Source organism: Hylobates moloch, unplaced genomic scaffold (assembly GCF_009828535.3).
Source record: "Hylobates moloch isolate HMO894 unplaced genomic scaffold, HMol_V3 SCAFFOLD_3, whole genome shotgun sequence".
In the NCBI taxonomy this organism is placed as follows: domain Eukaryota; kingdom Metazoa; phylum Chordata; class Mammalia; order Primates; family Hylobatidae; genus Hylobates; species Hylobates moloch.
Genome location: NW_026652278.1, coordinates 121782227 through 121793262, shown reverse-complemented (window position 1 = coordinate 121793262; position 11036 = coordinate 121782227). Strand labels below are relative to the sequence as shown.

The window sequence follows — 11036 nt, the reverse complement described above, 5'->3', positions numbered from 1 at the left end:
AAAATAAAAAATTTCCCTTGCAGATTAGTTTTCAAACACATTTGACATACTTAAAGTAGAGCTGAAATGTTTTGAAATGTGAAATCAATTTACCTTTAAACAACTTTTAATTTGATTTTCCTGTCAATTCAGAACACCTGTTTTGGGATTTGGTTATACCAAACACTATTTCAGAGACTGAGGAAAACATCAGAAAAACAAGAGAATTTCATTCCTGGGGAAGGGGTGTATATTTTAGCAAGAAAAAGAAATTCAACTTAGGACAATATTATATTTCCTCAATTCTTCAACATGGAGTATGAGATCCCATAAATAGACTCTTGTCGACCATCCCTATTTTATTTTATTATTTAGTTTAGTTTAGTTTAGTTTTTCAATGTTCATTTTCCTTTAATGACTCCCATAACCCTGAAGGGCAGATGCAGGCAGGTAGAAGATGGCAAGAGATATTCACTTGACGATCTCGCCCTGATTGAAGGCTTTGCCCATATTCTGGAAGCCCTCCTCCCAGGAAAAGTACGCTCCAACCAGGGTCTGGGGCTCCTCGCTGCCAGGAGCCGGTTTTTGCCGTGTGTATGACTGGTAGTCCATCTGCCAATCTGGACTCAGCAGAAAGGCAAGCTCCTGGCCTCAGAAGCCCCAGACTCCAGAAACAGAGCTGCGGTTCTTGGTTCCAAAGAGGATGACACTGGCAAAGGCATCTTCCTCAGCTTGTCCAGTCGCTTGAACATTCCAGTGATGAGATTGCAAGTCATAAAGGTCTGAGTGAGTTCTTTAGGAAAGCGATATTGTGAGTACCACAGGGACCAGCCATCCTTATCAACGTGCTCCCAGAAATAGGGCAGCGCCACAGAGAGTGTGTCCTCGTTGGAGTACTTGCGCTTAAATTCATCCAACACAAAGGTACTCTTGAGCAAGTGAGCGAAGAGGTCTTTGACCTTGAGCTCAGCAGCCAGCACCTGCTCACATTCGTCCATCTCCTCCTCAGGAGCAGGGGCAGCCGCCTTTTTCTCATCCTTCCGCTCAGCCTGGGGCTACTGTTTGTTTTCCCGTGAATCTTTCCCTTTCCATAGGGTGTCTTTTTCAGGCTGGCTTTCTGCAAGCTTTTTAGCATCAAACTGGGTCATGTTCTCAGACAGTTTCACCTTCCCTAAGACAGCCCGGAATTGGGGCTGGTTAATGCAGGTGAGGAACCAGCGGTTGGTATTGGGAAAGGCCCGGCAGGAAGAAGGCCCCAGAACCTGCTTATAGAGCCACAACAGGGTGCAGAAAACTGCGATGTCAGCCAGACGAAGAATCGTCGTCTTCAAGTGAGCATCCAGCAGCCCCAAAATTCGCCTCACCTCCGCCTTTGCATTCTCAGTAGCCTGTTTGTTGTGGTGCATGATGCCCAAGGTGGGGAACACTGAGGTACTGGCTGGGGGCACTGCATTGCTATCAGCAGAGCTCACCCACTGCATCACCTGGGCTGCTGCCTATGGAGTACTTCCCCACCGTTCCTCATCGCTCACATAGTAGGCAATGACATTGCTTTCAAACACACAAAATCCATCTTCACTCTCAAATGCTGGAAATTTGCTGGCAAGAAATATGCGAATAAATTCGGGGGTGCTATTGGTTTGGCCAGAGTGGAAGTAAGGTAGTGCAGAGAGCACGCACACCTGAGCCCTGCTGTACTGAACAGCGATGAGGGCCTTGAAGTCCCTCTAGTTTTTAGGATGTGTGTAACAGGGTCCCAGCTACCATGGTGATTCCCAATTTAATATTTTAGTGTTAGGATAATTTTGAATTTATAGCAAATATACAATATAAAAATGTAAACATATAACATATAAAAATATGCAACATAGAACAGTCTATAGTGCTTTCTGGCATCATATAGAACTCCAAATAGAAAATCAGTGAATGAAAATATTTCTGTAAAAATGGAAAACATTGCTGTAGTAAAATGCTAACATCCTAAAAATTAATTATCTCTTTCACAATCAGGTGATGAATTAATCATGATGATTCTGTTGCATATTTCTACAGGAAAGCACACTAGATATATGAGTGGTATAACTTCTGAAATCCCCACATATTCAACCTGTACCCCAAAGCCTTATTTGTATCTTCAGTTCCTCTATATATTCACAACTCTACTCTTCTATCATTTTCTTTAATCTGATTACTGTCATGGTCAGTGACTGCCTGAGGCCGGTACAAGGGTAGTTAAAGAATTTACTAAGACAGTAATGAGTTTAGAAACGCAGATTTATTAGCGAAAGGAGGAGACGCATTGCAAGAAAGCAGTGGGCAGTAGAGCAGAGGGAAGGCTGTCTGCGACAAAGCAGGGACTTGATGAGTATTTCAAAGGGTCATTGCTTGAGCTGAATGCTTGAAACAGGATGTTTGGGTGCCGGTGGGCAGTGAGCTGAGTGCTTGGGTTTGATGTTTGGGTACAAGTGAGCCATCTGCAATTGGCCCAGTTTCTTGAACATTCACTCCCGTGTATCCCTGTTTCTTTCCTGCCAGCTAAGCCCATTTATTAATTTTCATTTAACTCTTTTGGGCTCCACATTCCCCTACCCTCTCCGACAAAATAACAAGGACAAATCTTAGGCATTAGGGCAGAGGTCTCATCTTCCAACTACTTTCCGCTGGCCTGGGGCATAGAGCTGACTCTACCTACAGTTGTTGGTGGGTCAAGGGGACCCCATGGACCACTGTCTCCGGTTATGGGATTTAAAAGGTTGGGCACACCTGGAAGATGGGTCTTAGGAGAGAGAGCATGTTTCTATGGAACTGATGTCTAGCAGAGTCTAAAGGAGACTCTGGGGTCTCTGGGGACAATTCGCTGATACCCTTGCATCATCAGAAGCTTGGTGTAAAACTGCAACATTCTGGAAAAAACAAATTTAACCAGTAAGTTTGAAAGACAAGGGCTGGAAAGAAGTAGCAGGATAGATGCAATTGGTCCCATAGAGGGACTTCCTAGAGCCTCCTAGAAACTTCTTTAAGAAATTAGGTATTTGAAAGTGGTTTTCTTAATAATCAAGTGGCCTGTTCCTGTACTTCTCTTCGTTTTTGTTGGATTTTTCCTGATTGATTTACATAGAAACAACATTCTTCCTGAAGAAACAGGCATGTTCCTGCTTGGGCTGCTGTGAGTAGATTAAGGGCTCATCTATTTTGTAGGACTACTCCAGCAGGAGGATTGATTTGTTGATTCATTGCATTTAATGTTTCTCTGATTGTGTCTAGGAATTTTGCAAATTCTTGGGTAAAGAGGAGCTAAGGACAACGTCTGTAATTCCTGCCACTGCAGCACCAGTTATACTTAAGCTGGCAAGAAAGGAAATTAGGTGAATGGCCCTTTCATCTCAGTATATGGGAGACCACTGGAGGTCTAGCATTGGCATTAGTTCTGTTAAGTTGGCAGTGTAGAGTTGGGAGGTGTGGTTACATATCCCAGAGAACAAGCAGGGATATATAAGCATTAGTTACACAAATAAAGTGTAATCCTGATTTTTGGAGCAGTACTGTGTTAACTGAGATGAGGCCCAAAATGGTGGGAATTTGGTCAGATTTGAGAGTGAAATATAGTATAATTTGGTAAGGAATATTTTTATGACTTGTTTGGCTCTTTCTACTTTCCCCAAAGATTGTGAGTGCCAGGGTGTATGTAAGTAATATTTAATTTGAAGAGCTTCATTTACTCCCTGTGTTATCTAAGATATAGAAGTGGGGCCATTTCCTGACTGTAGGGAACAAGTTAGCCCAAAATGGGGAAGTATCTGGCCCAAAAGGGCCATGATGACTTCAAAGGCCCAGTCAGTCTTGTGGGAAAGGCTTTTATCCATCCAGTGACAGTAACTACAAAGACTAGCAAGTAAGCATGTGTGTAAAATCTAGTTGCCAGTCCTCCCCTGGCAGAGTCCCTCATCTTTGAAGGGGTTTAAGGAGAGGGGCAGGTTTGTGGGCCCCTCTCCATTAGACTGAAGCAGGGCATTATTTGGAGAGAGTTGGCGGGTGGACAGGTCCTTAACAAGAGCCCGTCCAAACAAGTGTGGGCTATCTCTAAATCCCTGGGGAAGGACTGGCCAGGTTAACTGGTGAGAAACATAGGTGGAAGGGTTTTCCCATTCAAAGGCAAATAAGAATTGGCAGTCTGAATGTACTGGAATGAAGAATAAGGCATTTTAAAATTCCAATACTGTGAACCAGGAAGTGCCAGAGAGAATTTGCCCTAAAAGGGTGTAGGGATTGGAAACCACTGGGTGTACAGGGATTACTGTCTCACTGATGGCCCTTAGGTCTTGTATCATTCTATGTGTGCTATCCGAGTTTTTAATGGCTACCATCAGAGTTCCATGGCCAGTTGCAAAGACTTAATAACCCCCTGACCAAGAATTTTTCTATTAGAATCTGTAGGCCCATTTGAGCTTCATGATTTAAGGCATGTTGTGGGATCCTAGGGAAAATATTAGGTATTTAGATGAATTTTTACAGAGTCTGCAAACAAAGAACTTGCTGGAGTGGAGAAATTCCATACCTCTGGAGGAACTTGTAAAAGGGAGGATTTTAGGACATTGAGGCATTTGGTGGGAGGAGCTAGTAATACCAATACTGAGCAGGCATGCTCAGGGAATTTAACACTAGTTTGGAGTTTGTCATTATATCCCAAGTAATGGGATAGGACAGTAGCTTGCTAGAACCTGGAAAGAGTGAGTGAAAACATTTTTCCCCAGGGTGCATACTAAGGGGAGATAAACTATCACTGCTGTGGCCTGCCATCTATGCTCGTGAGAAGGATCAAGGACAGAAAGGTAAGTCCAGAAAAACTAATTAGGGCTGAATAAGTAGCTCCTGTGTCAAGTAAAAACTCAATCTTATTCCCTGCTTTATCTAGGGTTACCAGAGGCTCAGCCATAGAAATGGTAAATACAGGGGCCTGGCTGGCCTCTGAGCCCCATCAGTCATCTTTTTCTGCTTTCTCAGTTCCATCAGCTTCCTCATAGTTGTGGAACAGATTTAGGGACATTTGCCATTGCTGTTCTCCCAAACTGGCTCCCAAACTGGGTTGCTGGTTGTGAGATGACCCTCCTACACGAGGAAGAGAGAGGCAATCCATTTCCAATGCCCCACTTATTTGCAGTAAGTAAGAGATGGTTGAGGAGGGTTTTGGCAGTTCTGGCTGATATGCCCTGTCTGATTACAGCAATAGCAAATAGTGAGCTCCTTTGTGCCCATAAGGCTCCATGCTGATGGCTGGCCGGGGGCCCTTAATACAGGCAGAGAGTTTGCAATGGCAGCAGCCAGGTAGTGAGCCTGCCACTCATCTCTTTCTCAATCCTTCCTATCCCATTCAGACTGTGATATTTCCTCCCATTATTAAAGACCTTGAAGGCCACGTCCAGGAAGATGGGAAATGGTGTTTGTGGTCTTTGGTCTAGTTTCTGGAGTTTGTGTCTAATATTTGGAGATACCTGGCTGATAAAACAAACAAACAAACAAAAAACAGCCAAAATAGCTATGCTTTCTGGGCTTTTGGCATCCACATTAGTATATTTTCTCTTGGATCCAGCCAGCTTGAAGTGAAATAGAGCTAGGTTTTCATTTGACCCCTGTGTTACCTCTCTTAGTTTGGCTTAGTTGACCAATTTTATGGCAGCCTTTTTCATGCCTTCTGTTAAACAGGTAATTATATGATTATGGCATTCCCTGCCAGCGTTTCCCTCTTGGGAGGTCCATCTAGAATCAGCATCAGGAACTGCTGTTCTCCCCAGGCCAGAATTCTAAGGGCTCTGGTCATGAACTTCATCTTTCCACCATTAAGCTAGAGACAAAATGTGGGACCTTTCCTCATGAGTACAACATTGGTAAAGATAATATAAACGTCCAGACAAGTGAGATCAGAGGAAACAAAACATACTCTAAATTCTTTTATGAAGTGAGAAGGGTCCTGGCCTTGGTCCTAAAGGAGCCAAGTTTACCTTGTATCTGATAGAAGTCCAAAATGGTGAAGGAACGTGGACTCTGTTTTTAGAAGTGGTTTGCCACTTCTCAGAGTTGCAAAACTTTTCCTGGGCCTGAAGTGGGATAATAAATGGCTCCCTATCCAGTATATGAGGGGAGAAAAAGGTTCCAGGTAGGGGAGAGGCAGAGAGAAGGAGGTAGAAGGTGGAGTGGAAGGAGGGGAAGGCATAGGAGTAGATACACTGTTGGGGAGGAGGAAGAGGAGGAAGGTAGGGAGGATCTTGACCATGGGAGCATGAAAGAGGGTGCACCTGAAATATCTGGAGTCAGGAGAGGTAAGAACTTTGCTAGGCACATTCAACAGTTTCCTTGAAGGTCTGGGTCCCAACCCCAGGGACATAAAAGCCTGGATAAAAGGAACCTCAGGCCATTTGGAGGAATTTTGACAACACAGATTGAGTTGCAAAAAGTATTAAAATCCAAAGTCCCATTCAGAGTCTAGGCTAATTGATCTGAGAGTTTATCCACAGGTCAAACCACATTACACAAGAAAATTAGGCAATTCTTCTTGAGAGTCTGAGGGTGAAATTTGTCCCAATGTTTCAGGATGCAACACAGAGGTGAGTCTGAAGGAATACACAAAGTTTGCCCCATGCTGGGACTGGAAAATGATGAGCCACTGGAGGCTGATATCTGCTGGGGACATGAAGCGCACTTTCTCTCAAGGCATCCTGACAGGGGAAAGGATACCACTCAAGTCCACTGGGGTACTTCTGAGATGTCCTTCCAAGAGGGGTATTGCACCTATTTGGAAAGACCTCCCGGCACTGGGGACAATACCGCTGGGGCCTTACACTAGATGGCCTGTCCAGGCAGGAGGTATGAAGGTGAAGGGAGAACTCAGCCTGGAACCAGCCCCAAGAGAATGGATGGGAATGGGGAGACTCATCACTCTGAGGCCACTGGCGATCACCTGATTTGGGAACATTTGGAGCCGGAGATCTGGCTGCCTTTATGTGAGAATTAGAGGAAGAGGAAGAGAGGGTTTATGTCACCCAAAATGTGTTTGGATTTGCCCTAGAGGATCTGCTGCTGCTAATTCTGCAACATGCAGGGATTGGAGACCTCTGACCAGAAAGGATAGGAAACAACCTTTTTCCCTTCTGGAAGGCAGCCAGATGTTTGCCCTTTGGCCTTCAGGCAACACCAGGGAGCTGCCCTGGCCAGATACCACTAGTTACCAGAGCACTACTGCATGTCGGCTGCTGTAAGTCTGAAAAAAGAAAATAAACTTAGGTCCCTCACCTGAGTGGATGGTGGTAGTCAGACACCTCCATGCAGACACCTTTCAGTTTCACCAGAGTATAGCCCTGGCCATAGACAGTCAGTTGTTTCCATCTTGGGTGCTGTCCACAGAGGATCCTCAGTGGGAAGACAAAAAGGAAGAGGGGAGAGAGTCTCCTGTAGGGAGAGAGATTCCCTGTACAGGTCACCAAAATGTCATGGTCAATGACTGCCTGAGGCCGGCATGGGTGGTAAAAGAATTTACCAAGACAGTCATAAGTTTAGAAAAGCAGATATATTAGAGAAAGGGGAGATATATTGCAAGAGAGCAATGGGCAAAACAGCAGCAGGAAGGTCTGCGATGAAGTGGAGACTAGAGGAGTTTTTAAAGGGTCATGCTGCTTGGGCTAAATGCTTGAAACAGGATGCGTGGGTGCAGGTGTGTGGGGTATCAGTCAGAGTGGTGGAAGAAGCTATAGGGAAAGGAGCAGGCCTTCTGAAAGGTTGGAAGACTCTGCATAGCTTTGGGGGAGAATAAACTGAAGGCAGCTGTTCTCCTACCCTGAGGCAGAGGGAGAGGACTAGGTACAAGGGAGTGTAGGGGGATTTATCTTAAATAGGCTTGTTTACTTTTATTGTCCAGAAAATGACCTTTGATCATCCACATGTGTGACTGCTCCCTGAGAGGGGCAACAATAATGTTAATTACCCACAGATTGTATTTGCTCCAGGCTTTCAGCATTGTGTGTATCTTGAATAAGCAGCTCCAGCTGTTTGAGGCTGCCCTTTTCTTCAGCCACTAGTGCCGGCAGCCCCCTAGCTGCTGTTACACTGCATACCTGTGTCTGAGTACTCCTTTCATCCTTCTCTCGACCAGGGTCTGCAGGATGGACCTGACACAGGTGGGCCATGAGCTGAGCACTTGGGTTTAATGTTTGGTTGCAAGTGAACCATTCACAGTTGGCCCAGTTTCTCAGAACATTCGATGTCCTCTATCTCTGTTTCTGTTCCTGCCAGCTAAGCCCATTTTTAATTTTCTTTTAACCCTTAGGGTGCCACAATTACTAATAATTTAACCAAAGAGTTAAATTTTTGGTTCTCATTAACAAAATACATAAATGCTAAGTGATAAAGCACTAAAACTTCTTTGAAAACTTCAAATATAGAAAAAAATGGTCTGTCTTTATACAATGGTACTTCCACTATGTTGACTAAAATAGTTTCCTCAGCCACCTGACAAATCTAGAACTGATATATCCACTCTGTTGAATGTTAGGCCATGGTACAGTTGGGTTGGTAATAAATTTGTTTGGTGTAAAATTCCCCTCTGAAGCTTTTTATGAGCCAGTGGATGGGCCTTTTTAAATGTAGAAATTGACAGAGCCACTGCTTTCCTGATCAGATGTGCCTTTATTATAATTCTCTCCTAGTGACTCCTTAGATATAATGCAACTTTTATCTCATATCCTTTGCATTGCTGGGATTGGATTTTTTTTTTTTTCTGTTTTGAGGAATCTGTGTGTGCTTTACTCAAGGCTGCAGTTGATATCTAGTTAATTGATACCACCTTACAGGATACAGGTCAGGGCCTCACCTTCTACCCACTGATCAATACTGCCTTTCCATCCATCAAAATATATCCGTAAGAGACAACGAATAATTCAAGTTGCTGTGGCCATGCATACTAAATGTGGCCTCATAAAATCTACCTCTTTTATTATCATTTCTATATGTTATCTCTGATTTATAATTTATTTTTAAAAACAGTTTTACTGGTTAAGTAATGGACTCAGTTTCTCCAAAGTTTTCAAAACACTCAAAAGGAAGTTTTGTATAACTTCTGGGTGGAGTAATTTCAATTTTATTAATATCATAGAAGCCAAGAGAGAAAACATAAGGGCAAAGTGCATAATAACAATATCAATCAGATTATTGATCTCAATCATTAGAAGTCTATCAGCCAGCACCTAATAGTGCAACACATATTATATATTTAATGAGTCTATATTTTCCAATATCCTTTATTTTTTGAACCATTCCTCACTCTGGTCTACTCCTTATATCTTACCAAATAAATGTATAAAAATATCTAGCCTTTTTCTTCTTAATAACAGATATGTTGAATCTATGACTTATACCTCAAATCAACCAAAATGATGACTTAATGGGCCTCCCATGTGGTTCCACTGTTATCTTTGTTTTATATTTTGCATGAGTGTAAATCCTTCTCCAATTATAGTTTTTGCCATTGCTACTCATGTTTGACATATTGCATCTTGTCAGCCACTTCTACTCTCATTCAAAGATCAAAGTCCTATACACTTTTGGAAAACTTTTTGAAATATTAGGCAGAAGCATTTGGTACCTTATATAGTTTGGATATTTTTCCCCTCCAAATCACATGTTGAAACTTGATCCCCAATATTGGAGGTGGGGCCTGGTGGGAGGTATTTGAATCAAGAGGGTGGATCCCTCATGAATGGCTTGGTGCCCCCCTTGTGGTAATTAGTTCTCTGTAGTGAGATTTTATTCTTTTAGTTACCAGGAGATTTAACTCTTAAAGAGTCTGGCACCTCCTCCCTGTCTCTCTTGCTCCCTCTCTCACCATGTGACACGACTGCCCCCTGTTCGTCTTGTGCCATGAGTAAAAGCTTACTGAGGCCTCACCAGAAACCAAGCAGATGCTGGTGCCATGCTTATACAGCCTGCAGAACCATGAGCCAAATAAACTTCTTTTCCTTTTCCTTATAAATTACCCAGCCTCTGATATTCCTTTACACATTAAGTTGTTCCACTAGGAAAGCTTTCTAACTTGCATACTCATGTTGAATACTTTTAGGGTGGACAAGTTGTTCCTCACTGTCAGTTCATAAACCAGTGTGATGAAAGGAGCACATATATTGCATCAGAAAACTGAACCGCAGTTCAAAAATTCATATCTTAATAGGGCATTGCAATTTGCAAACTTCCTATTTCCAGAAGTCCAGAAGACTATGGTAGGTTGACTTCAGTCTTCACAGGAACATATACCATCACACTTTCTGAGCACATCCTATGAGTGCACGCTTAAAGCCAGTAATAAGCTGCAGAAAACTACTGCTAATGATGTTGTTATCTCAGCTGAAACTTCCGTGGAGACTGCTGCTGCTTTAGTCTTCTCTTGATTCTGCAAAGTGGCATGATCGTGAGCATATGCTTCCAGTTTATCAGCTAAGTCTGTTTCTGAGGAACTCTTGCTTTCTTTGATGGCGGCTTACCTGTTATCTGAAGTCAGGCCAAAACTCTTTGGAATTTGATGAATACACTCTTGAACATGAAACACTGCAAGAATATTTTGTTTTAGAGTAGAAAACATCCTGTAAACCAACTATTTCATGCATAGTGCCAGCAGCATTGCCAGATTTGCCATCTGTGTAGCAAAAGTTTGTCTATTCATGTTTTATGATTAGAAGATTAAAAGGTAAAGGGGCAACTTCTCACTTTCCTTCACCAGAGCCTGAGCTATGACTTGGGTCCTCACTATAGCCACCATATAATTGTCAACCCTCCCTAAGTGAATCTCTTCTTTTCAGATCCTTTCAGTTATTTGTCAAGACTGGAGAGAAGATGGTTGCCTTAGGTGAAAGTTTTAATTTAGATGACTTTTAACATCTTTATGACTCAAATCCTTTATGATTTCCAACAGAACCTCAAGGATAGTTTGTTCATGTTTCCAGGACCACCAAGTCCTTTTTCTACCCTTAGTCTGACTTCTCAGGAAGGCACTACTCCAGCAAAGCTCTGCTGGATCCTTC

At 43.0% G+C, this 11036-nt stretch overlaps 1 pseudogene; it reads right to left on the bottom strand.

Annotated features, from left to right (window-relative positions):
- Positions 1–450: 450 nt before the first annotated feature.
- On the bottom strand, positions 451–8153 carry LOC116481127 (elongation factor 1-gamma-like; annotated as a pseudogene).
- Between the last annotated feature and the right edge of the window lie 2883 nt (positions 8154–11036).